The following is a 20,835-nucleotide window of genomic DNA, read 5'->3' as shown; positions in this document are numbered from 1 at the left end:
TTTTATATGGAAGGATTATTGAATTAAATACTGAATATAAGGCTGTAATTTCTGCACATTCACTTCCCATGCAACACACTGACTCACCTTTCCATTACTCTGGACTCTTTATCCCACAAATGTGGATTCTCTGGGTAAACTTCCTTGAGGACTAGTGATTAATGGCTGCTTTATTCATTATTTGTGAGTCTGGACAGTGGCAGGTTATCAGATGAGAGCGAGTATCACAGGCCAAACCAATTAGAACCTAACCACAAGTACAATTTTTAGCAGGAATCATTTAAGCCATAATTACTAAAATAAATCCTGTGTGAGTTCTTCTCTGTTGCCCAGAGGTACGTTATAGAGTTGTTAGTTGCATTTTAGCTGAGGCCAAGAATAGATTCTGAGATCAGCAGCTGCCTATTACTTTTGGTCAATACGCCATTAGAAAAAGTAATCTGTGTTTGAGTATGAAAAGCAAAGTGAGAACAGTTTGCACAACCCAAATGTAGGAAGAAGAAACAAATATCCATGGGAGCAGAGTCAATGTTAATTATTGGAACCAGGGCTGTCAGTTCAAGATGTCCATTTTTTTATTTGAATTGGCCATAGATTATCTAGTTGATGCTGTTTGCAACTCAAAATATCTTTGATATTTACTGCTGAGTACTGCAGCTCTCATTATCCTCCTTTCAACTCAATTCCACACTTTTAGACTATCATTCACCACCTGCCTTCTCACTGTAGTCAGCCAGAACAGCCTGGAATATAGGAGTCATTGACAAATCAGAACAATGAGAAATAGTTTGGTTAGAGAAAAAGGAGCATTATTGGGAAGAAGATCAGGATCAGATGTTACACGACCAAAATTCCAGAACTATTTTCAGCCAGGGATTCCATTTGGTTTCTACATGACCCAACAAGTCTCGTCAGATGCCTCCTTAGTAGATTCTTGGAATTCAGAACGACTTGCCTCTTTGATTTTCTCGGTTCTCAGGAGAATAATAAGGCCAATATGAGAACTGTAGGTTTTTCCACCGATGAGACAAGCAGGTGGAAAATTGTATGGTGCTGCACTCTGCATCAGATAAGCAGAGATTTTGTATGTCTCTGGTGCACAGGCCTAATGTTTCCAACAACACTACAAATGCTCCTGGCCAGAGATTTCTAAGAGACAGGTGAAAGTTTGAAAATTTTCCTGGAAGATTCAAACACCTAATTTTATGTTTTTACGTGTAATCTCCATCACTGATGGATGCAGTTTATGATGGATGTGACAAATTTTCAAGGTTTCTTTTATTGTTATGTAATAATATATTAAAAATATAGCATGCATGATATACTTTAGCTTTAAGCATACAGAGTGACTATTAGTATTGCCCAATGCCCCTTAAACTAGGAGAGAAAAAGAGTCCCTTTAGGTCCTTTGATTCTCCTCCAGTGCTCCCATCATCTCTGTAGCCACACAAACTCCTGTTCAATTGATCAACAACCCAAGCTCCAGATCCAAACCTACAAAGGCTACTGAAAGTAACAGGGACTTCAGAAGATGACCTGGGGGAGGACGCTGATGTTGTCATTTCTCTTTTCAGTAAATTTGGAGGAGTTTGCAGAAACACCATTGGTGGTATTTTTCAAACATTTGAGATAGGCATGGTAGATGATCCATGACTCAGAAACATTGGTCCCTGGATCAATGCTACCTGGTAGATCATGAATTTTGTGACTGGTCTGAGACCTTATTCTTCAAATTTTTGAAGCTCAAACAACCTTAGGTTATGCTGACACATTGAAGATAACCGTGAATTTCATTGTCGACATCTGCCTTTTCACACAAATTCACAAGTTAAAAGAGCAGAAGCAGGCCATTAGGCCCATCAAATCTGTTCCATGACTCTACACTAAGCTGAATTATGCTCACACCTAGTTCCATTTTCCAGCCTTTTCCCCATATCCCTTGATTCCCTTACTAATGAGATACTTATCCATTTCCTGTTTAAATACTTCCAGTGATCTGGCCTCCACTGCTTTGAGAGGCAGTGAGTTCCACAGATCCACAAACCTCTGACTAAAGAAGTTCTTCATCCTCTCTTTTTTAATTGGCTAACTTCTAATTTTAAGACTAAGACTCCTTGTCCTTTATTCACCCACCAAAGGAAACATCTTATCCACATTTACTCGGTCAAAACCTTTCAATATTCAAAATGTCTCTATGAGATCCCCTCTCATTCTCCTATACTCCAATGAGTACAATCCAAGAGATGTCAAATGTCCTCATACATTAGCCCCTGCATTCCAAGAATCATCCTGGTAAATCTCCTCTGCGCCCTCTCCAACAGCATCTTTTCTAAGATAGGGGGCCCAAAACTGTACACAGTACTCTAAATGGGATCTCACCAGGGCCCCATAGAGCCTCATTAACAACTCTCTACTCTTATACACTATACCTCTGGAAATCCCACCTGGGAATTAACTTTTAGATTACTCTGAACATGGTTGCCCAGGTCTCTTTGCACCTCCGAAGATTGAATTTTCTCCCCATCCAGATAGTTCTCTGCCTGTTCACTTTCACTGCCAAAATGTAGAACTGAACATTTCTCAACATTGTACTTTATCCTCCATATTTTTGCCCAGTCTCCCAATATGTCTATATCCTTCTGCAACTTTTCGGTTTCTTCAACACTTCCTGCTCTGCCACCTATTTTAGTATCATCAGTAAATTTGGCCACAAAATCATTAATTCTATAATCCAAATTGTTAATATAAATTGTAAACAGCAGCAGACCCAAGACCAATCCATATGAAATACCACTCATTACAGGCAGCCATCCTGATTGGGATCCCTTAATTTCAACACTTTGCTTTCTGCCTATCAGCCAATTTTCTATCCAGTCTAATAGCATCCCTGTAATTCCTTGGACCCTCATCTTATTTATCAGTCTAATATGCGGAACCTTATCGAAAGTCTTTTGAAAATCCAAATATATAACATCCACAGCCTCCCCATTGACTATCCTACATGAGATTTCTTCAACAAACTCTAATAGGTTAGTCAGACATGATCTACCCTTTAAAAAACCATGCCAACTAGGACCTATCCTGTCATGCATTTCCAAGTATTTCATAACTTCATCCTTGAGGATCGACTCTAATATCTTCCCAACCACCAATATCAATCTTATATGTCTATAGTTTCTTTTTTTCTGTTTCCCAACTTTCTTGTACAATGGAACCACATTTTCAACCTTCCAATCTCCTGGAACCCACACCAGAGACTATTGATTTCTGGAAGATTGTCACCAATGGATCTACAATCTCCAAAGCCACCTCTTTCAAAACCCGTGGGTGTAGTTTGCTCCATACTTTTGTGTTTCATGTAGTTCCTGAGAATTTTTATTGTGAGAAAAGAAGGCAAAGTACTGGAAAGGAAAACATCAAGACCATATCTCATGTGACAAAACCCCAGGAATATTTTAAACCAGATTTCCCACTTATTTACTTTCTGCCCCATTCAAATCCACCAGTCCCGATTTTCATCCAGAGGACAAGAAGAGAAATTTATTGGCAGGAGACCAAAGCTGGGAAAAAAAGGAGATTGTGCAAATTGGAGGAGATAATGAAATAAGGGGTCAGTTTCCAGTGGCCAAAAGAGTTCCCCAGACATCTTTTGAGGCTTCAAAGAGCACCAAAAACATCTCTTCTGAACATCTTCTAATCTGCAATCAAACTCTTACCCGTTGAATATCTCAGTTGTTCTGCAGAGATTCTCCATTAAAATGGTAAATCACATCCTAATTGCATCAGGCAAAAGATATACTGCTTTGTTGAGACAGGTAATGTGTCCACTTGGTTGAAAGAGTAAGCTAATATTGGACACGAGAGGAAGAGGGGGAGGGGAAATAGGCATCAATATTATAGAAGCAATGTAGTTTCCTTGTTTAAACTGGTCCATGCCCGAAAGATACATGTAGAATCTGAATGAAGCTTCATTACATTTAGTTCAGTTGTTGATCATGAAGAGCTCACTGCTCAACAGAGTGGTACCTGAGAAAAACAATCCAAGCTTGCATAAGTTGCTACAAAGGCTTAACAATTCTAATATTTGACTACCACCTTGGTGTTTAAATCTACCCAATTTGCTTTGCATACAGATAGCATGAAGTGATTTTTTTTTAATTGTGCACACTCTCTTTTAGATCAAATATTTTCTTTTCCACAGCACCTTTCCTGCAGAATTAAATTGCTAGAATTGCAGCTACCTACAACGTAAATGCAAAGTTATCTTGGATTTGTTGTATTGTGTATTAAAAAAAAAATTGGGGTTCCATTGAAGTACAACATTTTTAAAATTCAATCTGCAGTGTTATAACCATATAACCATATAACCATTTACGGAGTGGAAACTGGCATGTTGGCCTTTCGAGCCCGCACCGGTTCACAGATTTTGAGGTTATGCATGATACAATATAATTGGTTACACAGGCTATACACCACGCCCCAAACGTTAAATAAATGGGACCCATGTTGACATAATGTAAAGTTTACAGAATGCATACTTTGGTGAAGATTCTTTTATTATAAATATTTATTCATTAAATTTAATTTTATTGTAAGATTTCTTAACCTTACAATTTTCTTTTGGAGCAGAAACAACCTGTCAGTCTCTCAATTAATTAGAAATGGCTAACCACAGGTACTGTCATTTGACTGATAACGTGCTTAGGAAAATAAATCTATGGGTTGTGCTAAATCACAGTGTATTAGAGCAGAGTGTGCAGCATCTATGGAGCCTTGATTTTGATGAATCAAGTGGAAATAATGCAGCTTTATGTAACTAATGAAATGACTTGAATTTTCCTGGTCCTGGTTTATTTTCAATGAGTTACTCTAATCCGAAAGTTATGTAGGAAGGCATTTCATACCCATGGCTTGCACATCCTGTGACATTTGAAATTATTAGATCACTTCCCTTGTCCTGAACTACCACAAATGCAAGAAACATCATCAGTCATGAATGTTTGAACTCTAGATTTTGGAACTTGATTAACCGTAAAACACTTCATCAGCAAGGTTGACTGTTTCATGCATACTACAATTCAAGAAAGTTTGTTTTAAAGCAGGACTGAATTACTTCAAGATAGACAAAGAATAGATATCTTGCTCTCTTAACCAGTGTTCTGTTTGTGTTAGGGAAGGGGATGAGATTTCCTGGAGAAAGTACAACCAGACCCAAGACCATGTGATTTTATTGTCAAGTACATAAGTACAGTGTACAGATGCATCAACATTCTTACTTGTTGAAGTCATACATGTACGTAACATATACCAAATTGAAATTGCTATAATATTTCAAGACAAATGAAGAGATATTCACATTTGTAATTATTGCAAAACAGAGAAGTGGCATTTCAATAGGGTAGATATATCTTTAGGTGGTCTCAGAGTAGTTTATGGTTAGGGATAGGGTAGTACAGGGTGATGGGAGTCCTTTATGATGTTGGGCTCTTTGAGACAGCACATCACATAGATGTTTTCATTAAATGGGAGGTCAGAGCCCATGATGGACAGTTTGTAAAAATCATCTTGGTACCACCCTGTTACTAATAACTCAGCTTTAGGTTTTTCCATGACAACCATTAGATCATTCCTGGATGAGGGTACTAAAGGTTGCTTCTTCTCATCTGGGACCAGATGATATTTGCCATCCAAGTTACCCTTTTCGATGAAAGACATGTCTTTTTTATCTGTAAGTGATACATTGCTTTGAGGCATTCTTAATGATTCTGTCATATGTATCTTTATCAGAGTAAATTTATTGTATGTATAGGGTGGATGTCTTTCTAGTCTATTCTTGGATTACCTCATACAGAAAGCATTTTCCAGTGAGCTTCAGTAAAGTCTGTTATATATGAAGAGCACATGACTTATTGGCTTCAATGACACTATAGTACCTCAAGATTGATATCTTTGCTGCAGAGTGATATTATGGTTTCCCCACTGGTTACTCTTATATTAGCTTCCTGGTATAGATGCATCTACTGGGTATTACTTTCATAGAATTGATCATGTTTAGCACCAGATGTATTCTTTTCAACTGATACTGTTAATCTGACCCTTTCGTGTTCCATGAGCTTTTGATGTCTTCATCATTGTGTGTTGTTTGTAGAAATTGTTGAAATGCCTACTGGACTTTTTATATTCCTTTGATGAGCACTTCTTTTTATATAGTTTTCCATAATACTTGCAAGTCATCTGTACTTATCCCATTCTGACTTTCGTGCTGCACATTGGTTTTGCTTTTGCTTTTGAAAGCTTGGTCTTGCTTTTGCTGGACATCCAAAATTTCTTGGGTAGGTTTAAATGGGTATAAAATTTTACACATTTTTCTGTGCTTCTCAGAATTAACTAATGCAGTCTAAACTTTCAAATTCCAGCCCAAAATGATGTTGATTTACAAGCCTATTTGAATTGGCGAAACTCCAATTTCCTGCAACTTTTGACCTTTTAATAAAACATCAAAGGATGCTCCCCACACTTGGATCTACATAAAAGATTGAGAATATCCAACTGTTTGACTTTTAGCTGGGTTATAACCTATATGAAATACGTCTAACATATCTGCAGTATGTTGTCGAGCTCTTTATGATAAAATGGAATTCATTCCCCTGTGATGAATGAAATGCAATACCATATTTAATTCTCTCTGCTCTGGTTTATGTGCTGCAACCAACTAATTATATGGAATTAATTCTTTCTTCCATTCCCTTTTGATGTGTTTAGAGGTTTGAGCAGCTGTAATTGCCCCACCATTTACTTTCTGAGTTAAATCTCTCATTTGATGGCTTTCCATGTGTACCAGAAGAATCATAACCAGTTTTCTGTTTTCCAATTAGCCCACTGTATCTAAATCCCATAGTTTCTTTCACTAGATCTCCGACACTGTTTCTCAGCATCTTTCTTTTGTACTCGACTGTGATAATTTACCAACATTCTCTGGAATCTGGGGTGTCCTAACTAAGTGGAAGGCAGCAAATATAACTGAACTGTTTAAAAAGGAAGTAGACTAAAGACAGATAATGATAGGCCAGTAAGCATATTGTATATAGTCATGAAAATGCTTGAAACTAAATATGGCGTGCTATCAGACAGAAGCAAACACACAAAACATAAAGTCTGTACAAGAAGCTTTATTTGACGTAAAACTCCACAGAGGCAGCTGTGAGATTGTGTTGCTGCAAGCTCTGAGAGTGACTTTGAAGGGCTGGCTCTGGCTTATATCCTGGAGGGTGATTGACACCCAACCGGCTGGGGCTTGGTCCATTCAGGTCGGCTGATTGACAGCCAACCAGGTGTTGTCTTGTTCCCATGCTCTTCTGCAGATACAGAGGTTGCCCCCTGCAGTAGGCCAGTGGTGTACCACCACACTAATATTAACAAAATAACAACAAGACATCTGGATACAAATTATTCAATCAGGAATGACAGGTTGTGTCTGAAAAATTTACAGGAGTTTTTTGAAGATATAACAAGGGTTAGAAGGGAACAGATGGATGTGGTATATTTGGTGTTCAATAAGGTGTTACATTAAAAAAATCCATACATAGAATTTGGGTTAATGTACAGAAGAAGTCCAATGTGTAATGCTTAAAATTAAGAAGCATTATAAAGACAAGTGCAAAATTCCTTTAAAATCCTATGGGTATTGAAATTTGCCAATCACTAAAAGCTTAATTTTATGCTGACCTGAAGCATTGGCACAGATAAAAATGGTTCATTTTTCCTTATTAAGCATTTAGAGACTCACGATCTGATCAGGGACAGTCAGCATAGCTTTGAGAAGAGCAGATCAGGTCTCACAACCTAATGGAGTTCTTTGAGGAGGTGACCAGACCTATTGATGAGAGTAGTGTGGTGGATGTAGTCTACATGGATTTTAGGAAGGCATTTGACAAGGTTCCACATTCAGAAAGTCAGAATGCATGGGATGCAGGGAAGCTGGGCATTGTGGATTCAGAATTGGCTTTCCTGTAGAAAGCAGAGGGTTGTGGTGGAGGGAGTACATTTGGATTGTTGGGTGTGTCTAGTAACAAAGATCGGTTCTTGGACATCTGCTTTACATGATTTTTATTAACAACTTGGATAGGGGTAGAAGGGTGGGTTGACAAATTTGCAAATAACAAAGATTGGTGGTGTTGTGGATACTGTAGAGGAATGTAACTCTTGACAGACATCTTCTATATACCCACCAACTCCCACTGCTATCTTGACTACACCCCTTCCCATCATGTCCCCTGTAAGGATTCATTCTGTTCTTTCAATTCCTCCATCTCCATCGCACTTCTCCCAGGATGAGGACTTCCATGCTAGATCATCAGAGGTATCTTCCTTGTTCAAACAACATGGCTTTCCCTCTAGTACCATCAACTTGGCCCTCTTCTACCTATCCTCCATTACCTGTACATCTTCCCTGGCCCCCTCTGAGCGCACACATCACAAGGACTGGATTCCTTGTCCTCACCTACCACCCCACTAGCCTCAATATCAAATACATTCTCCTCTGCCATTTCCTTGTACATGATCCCATCACTAGATACATATTCCCATCTCCTACCCTCTCCGCAGGGACTGCTATCTCCGTGACTATCTTGTCCATTCCTCCATCCCTACAAATTGTTCCTTGGGACCTACCCCTGTGACAGCAGGAGATCTCTACTTGTGCCCACACTTCCTCCCTCACCACCATTTGGGTCCCAAATTGTCCTTACAGTGAAGCAACATTTCATTTCTGAACCTACAGGGGTCATCTACTACATCAGGTGCTCCTGCTGTGGTCTCCTCTACACTGGAGAGACTGGATGCAGACTGGGAGATTAATTTGCTGAGCACCATCCACTGCAATTGCATGGATTTCCCAATGGCCATCCACTTCAATCTCCATCCCATTCCCTTGCCAACATGTCTGTCCATGGTCTCATGAACTGCCAGACTAAGAACACGTGTAAATTGAAGGAACAACACCTCATCTTCTGACTGGGCACCCACCAACCAAATAGTAATAATATCAACATCTCTGGATTTCATTAAACAAAACCTACATCCTTCGTGCCCTCATCATATCTCCTTTCCCTCTCTCCTTTTGCACAGACATGATAGATTCTCACCTAACCCCTTATCACATCGAATTAGCATCTTTTGTTGGCCTGGATTCCTCCCCAATTGTTTGAATTCTGAGATTGTCTGATATATCCTGCTTCTGCTGTTTGGATTTTTCCTTGGGGAGGGGCTTAGGCCTGGGGTGTCGGTGGTGTAACAATTATGATTTTACCAGTCTGAAGAATGTCTGACGTCTCAGCATTGGTCGTTCACACACGAATGACCAAAACTCAATCTCCAATTCCTTACAAGCATTTAGACAGCATTCCGGAAGTGTGGTAATTAAAGAGGTAGGACTTGCAATGTGCGTCATTGATAAATGCTATTCATTAGCCCATTGTTCATGGAATGCCAGCAGTTAACTTTAAACTGCAGGCATTGTGGAAAATTTACTTGGGGTGGAGGAAGTAAAATATCAGAATGGGAATGGCACTTCCTATCCCATTCTGACCTTTTTACACTGCAGGCGTTCTTGGAAAATGGCAATAATTTCCTGGAATTCAGTGGTTGTAAAGAAAAACATATTGATCTCCTATGGATGTTGAAAGGTCCGTTTGAGTTCCTCCAGCATTTAGTGTATTTATTAAAAACAAAGCAAATCACAGTGTTAACGCTGATTATCACAGTCATATTCTTTTAGGGCCATGTTGAATCTAGAAGCAGATCACTACCATAAAAACCTACAGTAGAAGTTGAAAAGGCTTCTTGGGAAAAAACACACAAATGCTGAAAGAACTCAGCAGGTCTCGCAGGGTCTGTGAGGTTTGGGATGTTTTGCCAAAGTTTTGGGCATGAACCCTTCCACAAGGTATAAGCAAAAAAACCAGAAAGACATTGAAATAAAGACTGAGAAAGGGGGATGTATGGGAGGAGAGAAGTCCAGTCCTATGGCCAATGGGTATGATAAGAGAAAAAGTGAGAATTGATTTTGGGTCTGTGAAAGGAGACAGAGGGAAAAGGGAAAAGAGTGGTGAGAGAGAGAGAGAGAGAGAGAGAGAGAGCACGCTGAGGGAAAGTCTATGCCCCTCTCCCCTTCCATTTTGTTCAGACACCTGCCCACATTTTGTCCACATCTTGATGAAGGACTCAAGCCCGAAACATTGGCAATACATCTTTGTCTCCTAGTGATGCTGAAAAGACTGGCTGAGTTCCTCCAGCATTTCCATGTGTTTACTACAATCACAGCATTTGTAGCCTATCATGTTTCACTCAGTATTCATATTGTAGCCCTCTTCACAGAGTGAGGGTGCTTCATACAAGATCAACAACAAGCTGTTCTCAAACATGATGTGTTTGTTAAAATGGAACAGTCTTAAACACCAAAGATTCTTAACAGTTCATTTCTCATGTGACGCACATGTTACAACTTACCGAATTTCAGTTTATTGATTTCATCATGTTTGATCATCCTGCCATAAATGCAAGTGGAAATTGATCACCTTGTATGCCTGCAGTAGTTACAACTGTTATGGTATAAGTTAATATAGTTATGGATAAAATATGTCTTTAAAAGAGATAGATTGTGGGGGTTTAGTTTATGTTACACTTTACAAATAACTCAGTAACACTTCACAAAAGACATCTCATTTAAAATGCAAAAGCTATGCCTAAAGTGGAGCCTAAAAGTCTGCGGAGACAATGGAACCGCTTTGGAGAGGTCTTCACAAGGAGGTGCAAATAGAACAAAGTCCAGGCTCAGAGACTGATAAGATCTTTTCAAATATTGGGTTTAGAGCCTGGAAGAGGGAATGTGTTTTTTAGAAGTAGAGAGAGGAAAAACAGATAGATGATTTATCTTGAGAAAGAGGTCAATTCTACAGCAGCATTTGGGACTGCAAAATGGCAAGCTGGCAGTCTTGTTGAAAAACCCCATTTTGAAGATGGACTGAGTTCTGAGTTCAGCCTGTTCAATATCCTGTAGTCCTTACGAGAGGAAATGCCTGGCTAGAGTGTTTCTCCTGAAATAAGGAAACAAGTGGAACTCATTGGTGACCTGGAAGAAGTTATCATTTGGATGGGCAAGTTTCTTCAGCAAGATGCTGAACTGCCTGATTGGAGGAATTAAGTTAAGTTAACAGTAATAATTTAAAGTTTTTATGTTTAAAGAAAATTTTAAAATGACTTTTGTTTAAAGCAACCACTTATCTTGGTGAATTTCTGTTACTGCTGAGTTTTGTGGTCCTCTGGGCCTGTAACACAACCAAGGACAAATTTTTCACCTCTGTTTTTATTCAAAGATTTCTGGATGGTTAAAGAAGGCAGCTCTGGATTTCAACATATCTCCTCTTCTTGCTGTTTTGAGCATTAGTATGAGGCCTCCTGCCTGTAGCCTTTGAACATGTTACAGCAATGGACTGCAAAAGAAATAGGTGGTTACTGTTCCCAGCTATGCCACAGGCAGAAAGCTGTCATTTCCAGATTTGACATCACCTCATATTCTGATGGATATTTCCTTCCATTGAAATTCACCCCAAATGAATTATTTCTGTTTTCTGAAAGCATTAAGGCAGTAATTTTCAGATTTTGGGATGCCTACGGCTAAATTAACCAGCAGTTAGCAAATATTGGTAATTTGGAGTTAGCCCTACCCACAGGGAGATGAAGAGAAATTTATTTACTGCAGCAATTTTTGTTTAATATTTAGAAGGACTGTGAAAACAGTTTCCATTGTAACTTTCTCAATGGAAATGGATAAACAACAAAATTGGAGTTCCAGTGGAAGAGGGCCAATTGGACCAGGTTAGAATGTTGGAACAGGTATCTGAAGTTTTCCCCTTTGTTTATCTCTGAGTGAAAGCAACAACTCATCAAAGAGCAACAATTAAGGTGGCAACCATTCAAGCATGTATTAATATACACATGAGCTTCAAAAATGTCCTCATTGGCTGACTTTCCAATTCAGGCAGCAGACTAACAGAAATGCAGTGTGCACTTATGTCAATATATGGTGGGGGGGGGGGGGGTGGAGCGGTTTACCCTTAAGACCATACCTTTACATTTTAAGGCAACACTTTTCAGATCATTTAAAGCAGTGGTTTTCAAACTGCCACCCCCAAACTCACATTCCACCTTAAGCAATCCTTAAGGCATAAGTGCTCTGTGATTGGTAAGGGATTGCTTAAGGTGGTATGTGAGTGGGAAGGGACGTTTGAGAACCATTGCTCTGGACCCATATGTGACGTTACTAACTCAGAGTCACATTGTATGAAGTGGTCCAGTTTGGTGCTAACTCGGCATGAATAAAGATGCTTACAGCTTCTCTCGAGTGATATTATTTTCAGGGGGAAAGTACATGACAATTCTGACTGAACAAGGTGAATATGAACAGGGGTACAGTGCTGCCAGAGCTCACTGGGGCTGCTCTGGGGCCACACTCTGGTGCCCACCCTCTCCACTGAGCCTTAGTCTGGACATACCTGGTACCTCTTTCTTCCACAACTGGTTGTCCTCCTTTCTCGTCTTACCATTTGCGCTCAATCATACAACGCCAAATACAACATGGCAGCCTTCAAGTCCATGTCTCACGAGACCTCCTTGTCACCATTTTTGGTGAGCTCCAGCACCTAAAAAATTAGCGATGCACCCCTTAATATGAAATTGTGTAGTTTTATGATAGAGTCAGAAAGCATGGAAATGGGTCCTTCAGCAAACCACCAAGTTCTTATTTAATTAGTTTATTTGCTTTATTATTATTTAAAACATGATAGAAGCCTATTTCAGACATTGAAACCCATGCTGCACAATTACACCCAGTTAACCTATAATCCCATATGTTTTGGAGGATGGGAGGAAACCGGAGAACCCCAGGAAAACCCACGGAGGTCACAGGGAAAATGTACAAACTCCTTGTGGACAACATCCAGGTTGCCTGCTACTTCAATAGTGTTTCACTGACTACCATCAGCATCTGGTCTGTAGCTCTCTATGTCTTGGTGTTTCAGATCCCCACGAATATACATACAGCTTCTAAGTCCCTGTATTCCAGATTTAACACATCCCAGGAAAAATTATCTTCCTCATAATGTAATACTTAGGTGCAGTGTTGAGGATAATTATTTTACTGCCTGATTCTACACCAATTATTTCCAAGATCATTTCAATAACTTCTTTTCCATGACTTAGTCCCATATCCTTATATTTAAAATTTTCTCTTTAAATATTTGTCTAAATTTCTTTAAAAAGCTGCCGTTAAAACTGTATCCATCATCCTGACTCTTTGTGCTTTCAGATGTCTACCCTGTCCTCTTAATGTTTTCCGTTGTTCAGTTAAATCTGTGGCCTCAGGTAATTGGCTTTCATCCATTAAAAGCAGTTTCTCCTTACATACTCTGTCTAAGCCTTTCATGATGTTGAAGATATCTGTTCAGTTTTCTCTTTCATTATCTTTTCTAATCTTCCATACATGCCTACATTGCCTTTATTCTCAGAACTATTTCCACTAAAATTCAAGGAAAGTGGTGATCTTCCTGCTTCTCCACCTTGCTACCAAGTCCAATACCTTGGGCTTATAAAGGAGTCTGATAAGGTAATTATCCATTCTTTTAAATGGAGGAAAGTTAATAAAGTTCATTTGTGGATGCATTTGCTGAGCATCCTGCTTTTCATCTAAGAACTCTAATTAAGTGTTTGGCATACTAGCCTTCATCAGTCATGTCAATGAGTATAGGAGTTCATGATACAGCATCTGTTGGAAAGCCTCCATCTGAAATGCTGTATGTAGTTTATCAGTCATGTCGATGAGTATAGGAGTTCATGGTATGGCATCCGCTGGTAAGCCTCCATCTGAAATGCTGTATGCAGTTCTGGTTGCCTTGTTATGGGAAAGATATTAAGCTAGAGAGCTGGATATGTGTTAAATGAGGGCAAATGCAACTAGCTCAAATAAGCAACTGAGTAAACCTAAACAATGTGTGCCAAATGGTGTATTTCTGGGCTGTAAAGCTCTATGATTCTATGCATCAATTACTCAGGAATACTTGGGCATAATCCCAAGGCAATTTTCCCTTGTAGATATTGTGGCCAGCACAATGGTGTCTCAGGTAATGCTGGGCCATTACAGCTACAGTGACCTGGGTTTAATCCTGACTCCAGGTGCTGTCTATATGGATTTTTCATATCCTGTGCCAAAGAGATTTCCCACATATTCTAGTTTCCTTTCACAGCCTGAAAACCTGCTGGTTGTTTGGTTAATTGGTCTCTGTGAATTACACTGATGTGAGTGATCGGGGGAATCAGAGAGGAGTTGATGAGCATATGTGAATAAGTTAGAAGGAATTAAGTTGGAGAATATCTTTTGATATGATTGCTTTAAGAGCCAGCAGGGAGTTGATGTAGCAAAAGTTTTCCTTCCATATTGCAATGGAATATGAGAATTATATATGTGATTAAACATTTTTTCTGGATTATTTGGAGATATCCACAACTTTGATTTCCTTTTATCTTCATTTAGTATGTGGGCATAGAAGCAAAATAAGAATTACAAAGCTGAATCACTGAAAAATTAGTTAGGTTGGATTAAAACAGAACTGCACTTATTATTAGTTTTAATCAGTCTTGCAAAACAATGGAGTTCAAAGCATAGAGAACTCTGCTTTTGGCTACCATGGCAATTTTAGTGAACTTTTCAAAACAATTTAACATCAAGCTATCCCATTGTGAAGTACTTTTGTGCCCTTCTGAAATCTTCTCTTTGCTACAGATAACACAATGGATAAAATCTTGATCAAAGAAAATGGACAGTTGAACTGTGGCCATCGTATAAAATCTCACACAGCAATGATATTGTTCAGAGAAGAAGTAGATACTGTGTTGATACATGCAGGACAAGTTGTGTACTGCAATTCAAGATTCCTTTATTGTCATTTAATGTGACATGAAATGGCCATCTGTCTGCCATAATGCAGACAGTCACAGTAAGTGTCACCCAGCACCTCTTAAACTAAGAGAGAAAGATAAACAAAAGTGAATCCCTTCTGAGTCACTATGTCCGTGAAATCACTTCCAACAGCCCCGCAGCCTCTGTAGCTGCACAGCCTCCTGCTTGATTCATTGGCAATCCGAGCTACGGATCCAAACTTCTGACTCGAACAAGAAGCCTTCAGCGATCAAGGCCTTCTGGGAGCCCTTTTTGCCCTCAGCTTTGAAACCTGGCTCTCATGAGCTAGCCTCCAGCAACCAGCAACCCATATGGATCCCCCCACCACAAGTCACCCGCATCCTGTGTCGGTCAATCAGCTGCTGAGCCTCTTGCTGGTTCGCTGCTATGGTCACTTTTTATGAAGGGTTATCTCCTCTGCTTCTTCTTCTCAATAGGGGGTTTTATTCCCACTTCTGGTGCCATGCACCGATCCACTGCTCCCTGGAATCTGCAACCCCTTGTGGCCGCCATCTTGTGCACAGACCTCCGCAGTTGCTTACAAACACTGCTGGCTCCTTTAACAGGCTGTTTAAAGCCTGTACAGAGCCACCAGCATTAGGAATAGATGGATGAACCCTTTGGAGTAGCGTTGTGCCTCCAGTGTCCCGGGTCAGTACCAGTTGCCATATTGTCACTACAGCAGCTCAGTATTACCACCATTTATTGAAATTATCAGTTACAGACTAAAATCTAGGAATTCAGTGATGGCAAGTGAAAAGTCGAATTTAAATCAATCCTAAACTTCAAATAGGATCCCTTTTTAATCCACTGTCTCTTAGAGTAAACACTTCAGAAGTGTAACAGAATTAGTCATTGATAATAAGTGCTTCCATTCAATTACCCATCCATCTGTTTATCTCTCCATCTACTTTTCAATCTATCCATTTAATTCCTATTAAAGGTTTAATCATATCTGCAAGAGGATTGTGATACTAATATGTCTTATAAAAGAGCAGACAGTTAAAAGTGGAAGCAGATGGTGATGCGTATACACAGAAATTGACCACAGTTCATGATGACATTTTATGAGTGGACAAGGGGTTCTATAAAGATATGGGCAGATATAGAGGGGAAGAAATTGTCATTTTCAGATCTTATGTTACATTTGACCAGGAATTCACTGAACTTTGATATCTACAGTAGGTCTCCAATCATATGGATGGATACTACACCTCCAATCTTTGGAAAAGTCAGAAGCTGTTGAGTTTTTAAAAAAATTGAAAATCATTCTATCCAAGCAAACAAAGAGCTAATATAAATGAAACTCCACTCTGCTCAGAACCAGGTTATTTAAATTAGTTATGTATCATATCAATAGATGGTGAGCTCATTCCGATAAAGGTTCATGAATGCTGAGAAATCTCAGTTTGTTTTTTTTTTCAAACTGAAATATGATCCCATTGCAAACTCAACATTAGATTAAAACTGTCCAATATAGAGAACTCCAACCATATGGGGCTGGTTTGTTGTTGCTCACCTCTTTCACATTGCTCATCTGTGCTAAAAGGTACACTTTACAGATTAATGCCAATATATGTTGGTGATTAACAAAATCGCCCTTCCCTTGAGTTCAGCCTGGGTTAAAACCTTGCCAGCCAACAATACTCATAATTAGACTTTCTTTAATCTCCCTCAGTCACTGCTTTAATCTGACACCAATTTCCATCTCTCCTCCAGCCTCGCCTTCTTTCTTTTGATTTCAAGGCCATCCCTTGGATTCTGCTTAATATGTAACAAAGTAGCAATTTTCAAGTTCAAGCTCAAGTTTATTATCATTTGACTGTACAGGTACAACCCAATGAAAGTGTCTCCCCAGACCATAGGGTGCACACAAAAACAGACAATACACAGTACATAGAGATCACATAAATAATCAAAATAAATATATATAAATATTTGGAATAATTTTCATGGTTACAGGATACTATTCATTAGTCTCACAGCTTGTGCTTAAAAGCTATTCCCCAGCCTGGCAGTCCTGATTATCATGCTCCTGCTTCTTCTTGGTGATAGTGGGCCGGATGGAAAGGGCTTTTGATAATTCCTTGAAACTTATTTAGAAAGCATTCCTTGTAAATTTAATCTATAAGGGAAACCCCAGTGATCTTCTCAGCTATTTTAATGATCTTCTCTAGAGACTTCCGGTCTGATGCTTTTCAGTGAGCATACCATACAATGATGCAGCCAGATAGAACACTCTCAACAGTGTTCCTGTAAGAGGTTGTCAAGATGAGGCCAGTAGCCTTACCCTCCACAGCCTCCTTAGGAAGTGTAGGCACTCCTTCATCGTCCTTACTAATGGGAATATGTGTGAGTTCAGAATATGCATGCGAAGGTGCTTTGTGCTCTCCACTCTCTTCACAATGGAACCATTGATGTATATTGGAGTATTATGAACCTTCATTCTCCTGAAGCCCACAATCATCTCCTTTGAATTGTCCACATTGAGACACCATTTTATGAGCCCTTTGACCTCCTCTCTGTAATGCGACTCATCATTGCTTTTGAAACATGAACCAGTTGTTAAATTACAATTATAATAATCGCAAGGGATCACAGGATGCCATAGTTGCTCTGTGGTTAGTAAGGAATTACGTAGGGTGGTATGTGAGTGGAAAGATAATGGTTTAGAACCACTGTCTTAGAAAATGGAGGTGTTAGTTTTCCTTGTTCAAAGTTGTCTCGATACACTGGCTCCAGGAGAGGTCAGATTTTTGTACCAATGTTAATTAAAGGATCAATTGGAATTAGAGGAATGGGAGACACCAGAAATGCAAAGATATTCCTTCAGTTCTTCTTTTCAAGAATTCCTAGGATTTTGAACCAGTGATGTTGAAGGAATGGTAATCCAAGTCAGGATGCCATGTGACTTGGAAGGGAAGGTGAGCATGATGGTGTTTCCATGTGAATGAAGCCCTTGTCTTCCTTGATGGATTAGTTGAGGGGCTTTGTTAGAATAGTCTAAGTGAGTAACTCCAGAATATTTTGGGAATAATGATGAAGACGAAGATGCTGATATTGAGTATAGTCCCATTCACATTGTACAACATACAAATCCTTGTTGCAGCTGAACAGGAACTTGCAAAGAAAAATTATAATAGTAAACAATTTAAATTCAATTAAAAGATAACATAAATGCTTAAAACAAATATGAATATACATAATCATCCTCGTGAAAACTGAAAATGACTTGCAATAGTGGAGACAATCCCTTTGTGATGTAGGAGCAGTTTATGATCTGTGAATCAAAGGAAGGCTTAAGAGTTTGATAGCTATTGGAAAGAAACTGTTCTTGAACCAAGAACACATTGAACCAACTGTTCTTGAACGAAGTGCTGGATTTCAGGAATCTGTACTTTCCGCCTGAAGGTAGCAGTGAGAAGGGCTTGTGACCAGTATTCTGGGGGTCTTTTATGACTTTGGCTGCCTTCTTGAGGCAGCATCTCTCATAGATATTTGCAGTAGATGGGAGATCCGAGCCTGTGACGGAGCTGGCTAAGTAAACAGTGACCACTGCATGGGATGGTGGAGAGAATAACTGTTTTGGACAATGGAGGGCATTCTGCATGGTAGCACTGTCAATGCTAACTAATATTATTTTGAACAAGGAAGTCTGCAGGTGCTGTGATTCTAGTTTTCACAAGAGTGTTGTAGAAACTCAACAAGTCAGGCAAACAAGATCTTGGTGCAGCAAAGATAAAAATACAGGGCCGAGCCCTTCATCTAGTTGTGAGCCAAAAGCAGGCACCTGAATAAAATGGTGGGGTGAGAGGAAGGGGAAGGAGACCAAGACCACAGGGAAGTGGGAGGGCACAAGAAAAAAAGATGAGAGTTGATAGGTGAAAGGGATAGCTTTGAATGAAGAGGGAAGTGGGTGAAGAGCTGGAGGAAGGGAGACAAAGGGACGGGGAACATATGCAGACAGGGGAGTGACCTAATGGAAACTAGAGATGTCAATGTTACTGGCATCTGGTTGGAAAATGTCCAGAAGGGATATTACGTATTGCTCCTCCAATTTACGAGTGGCCTCAGTGTATGAGGACATTGGTGTTGGGATAGAGCATGGAATTGAAACTGTTGGCTACTGCCACTGGTACAAACAAAACAAATAAAGAGTTCAATAAAATGATCTTCTAGTATGCATCAAATATCTGAGATATGGAGAAGGGTACAATGGGAGAATTGGATGCCATAGATAACCCTCGTAGATTCACAAGTGAAATGTGTCATTTGGAAAGATGGGTTGGGGTCCTGAATTGTGGTGAGAGAGGAAATGTGGGCCCAAGCGTAGCACTTCGTGCAGCTGCGGGGGAAGGTGCCAAAGGGCAATTAATGGAGAGGGAGAAGTGGATGAAGGAGTCATGGAGGGAGCAGACTCTGCAGATGGAGGAGAGTGGAGGAGAGGGGAAGATGGGACTGGTAGTGGTATCATATTGCAGAAGATGGAGAGGGTGGAGGATAGTATGTTGGATGCAGAGGCTGGTGGGGTTGTAGGTGATGAAAAGAGAAATCCTGTCTTAGTTGTGTCTAGAGCTGTGGTTCTTAACCTTTTTCTTTCCACTCACATACCACTTTAAGTATTCCCTATGCTATAGGTGCTCTGTGATTAGTAAGGAATTGCTTAAGGTGGTATGTGGATGGAAGTAAAAAGTTTTAAAACCACTGTTTTAAACGTACCTAAGTGACTCATTATATGGTCGTTTTCATAATCCCAAATGAAATGAATGGGCCAATGACAATTTTTCTCAGCAAAATATTTCAGTAACAATTGAGTCTAGAGCAGTGATTCTCAACCTTCCTTTCCCACTCACCTAACATTGGTGAAATTCCAGTTGCATAAATTAAGCAAAAAAAATCATAATTTGGTAGTTATCTTTTTTTGAATGTATCAATTTTTCTTTGCCTACTCTCTCATCGACCAGTATTGTTCACTTTAAAAAAAAACTACTATTTACCTACATAAATAAAATGCCATTAAAAAAAACATGTCGCCTGAAAAATACTCAATACAAAATTGTAGTCACCTATGGTCTCGTAATTTGACGGCATAAATTTTGGAATGACCATCACCAATTCAACCATGTCATATTTGCTCCAAAATCATATTAGAATTCTTAGATCTTATATTTTTATATCTCTTTACCTTCTTGTTCAAAGAAAAGAAGAGCAACACAAATCTTGTACATTACCTGCTAAATTTGAACTTATTTGCATGAAAAGAGCAACTCAATTGCAACAGAGAATGTTATTTGTCTTGTTCCATATAAATGAATTGAAACAAGTCTGTACCACCGAAAGGAATCATTCCAACTCAATCACCATCAATTTTGTTCAACAATCTTCATTACTTCCAAGCTAAGGAATCAACCTTGGTTCAACAAGAAATGAGGAAAGACATGGGAGGATCAGATGTAGGTGTACATAGAAATGAAATGCCAACTTGATGAAGCTCCAACAAACAAATACTATATGTGTGTTCAACAGTGAAAACAGCACAGAATAGACAAAAATTAAGCTCAGATTTTAGATTTATTGCCAGAGTACACACATGGCATCACATACAACCCTGAGATTCTTTATCCAGTGAGCCAAAATGATTACATAAACAAATATAAACAACAGACAGCCATATAGAGAGGAGTAAAAAAGAAACAACCAATAAAGTGCAAAAGTAAGTGTCCTTAAATGCATCCCTGATTGAATTTGTTGTACAGGAGTCTGATGGTAGAGGGATAGCAGCTGTTCCTGCACCTATACCTCTTTATTATTATTCCCTCGTAACA

General features: G+C 39.3%; 1 long non-coding RNA gene across 1 annotated transcript in view; it reads right to left on the bottom strand.

The window, feature by feature from the left end:
• Window positions 1-11,357: 11,357 nt before the first annotated feature.
• Window positions 11,358-20,835, bottom strand: part of LOC138756262 (uncharacterized) — a 59,268-nt gene continuing 49,790 nt past the window's right edge. Inside the window, exons 2-3 of the long non-coding RNA XR_011352924.1 lie at window positions 12,552-12,698; window positions 11,358-11,489 (exon numbers count right to left, since the gene is read on the bottom strand). This is a non-coding gene — a long non-coding RNA (uncharacterized lncRNA). The remainder of the gene's footprint in view (window positions 11,490-12,551; window positions 12,699-20,835) is intronic.

The sequence above is a fragment of the Narcine bancroftii genome, chromosome 3 (assembly GCF_036971445.1).
Source record: "Narcine bancroftii isolate sNarBan1 chromosome 3, sNarBan1.hap1, whole genome shotgun sequence".
NCBI classification, from domain to species: domain Eukaryota; kingdom Metazoa; phylum Chordata; class Chondrichthyes; order Torpediniformes; family Narcinidae; genus Narcine; species Narcine bancroftii.
This window is presented reverse-complemented; position numbering and strand designations above follow the sequence as displayed.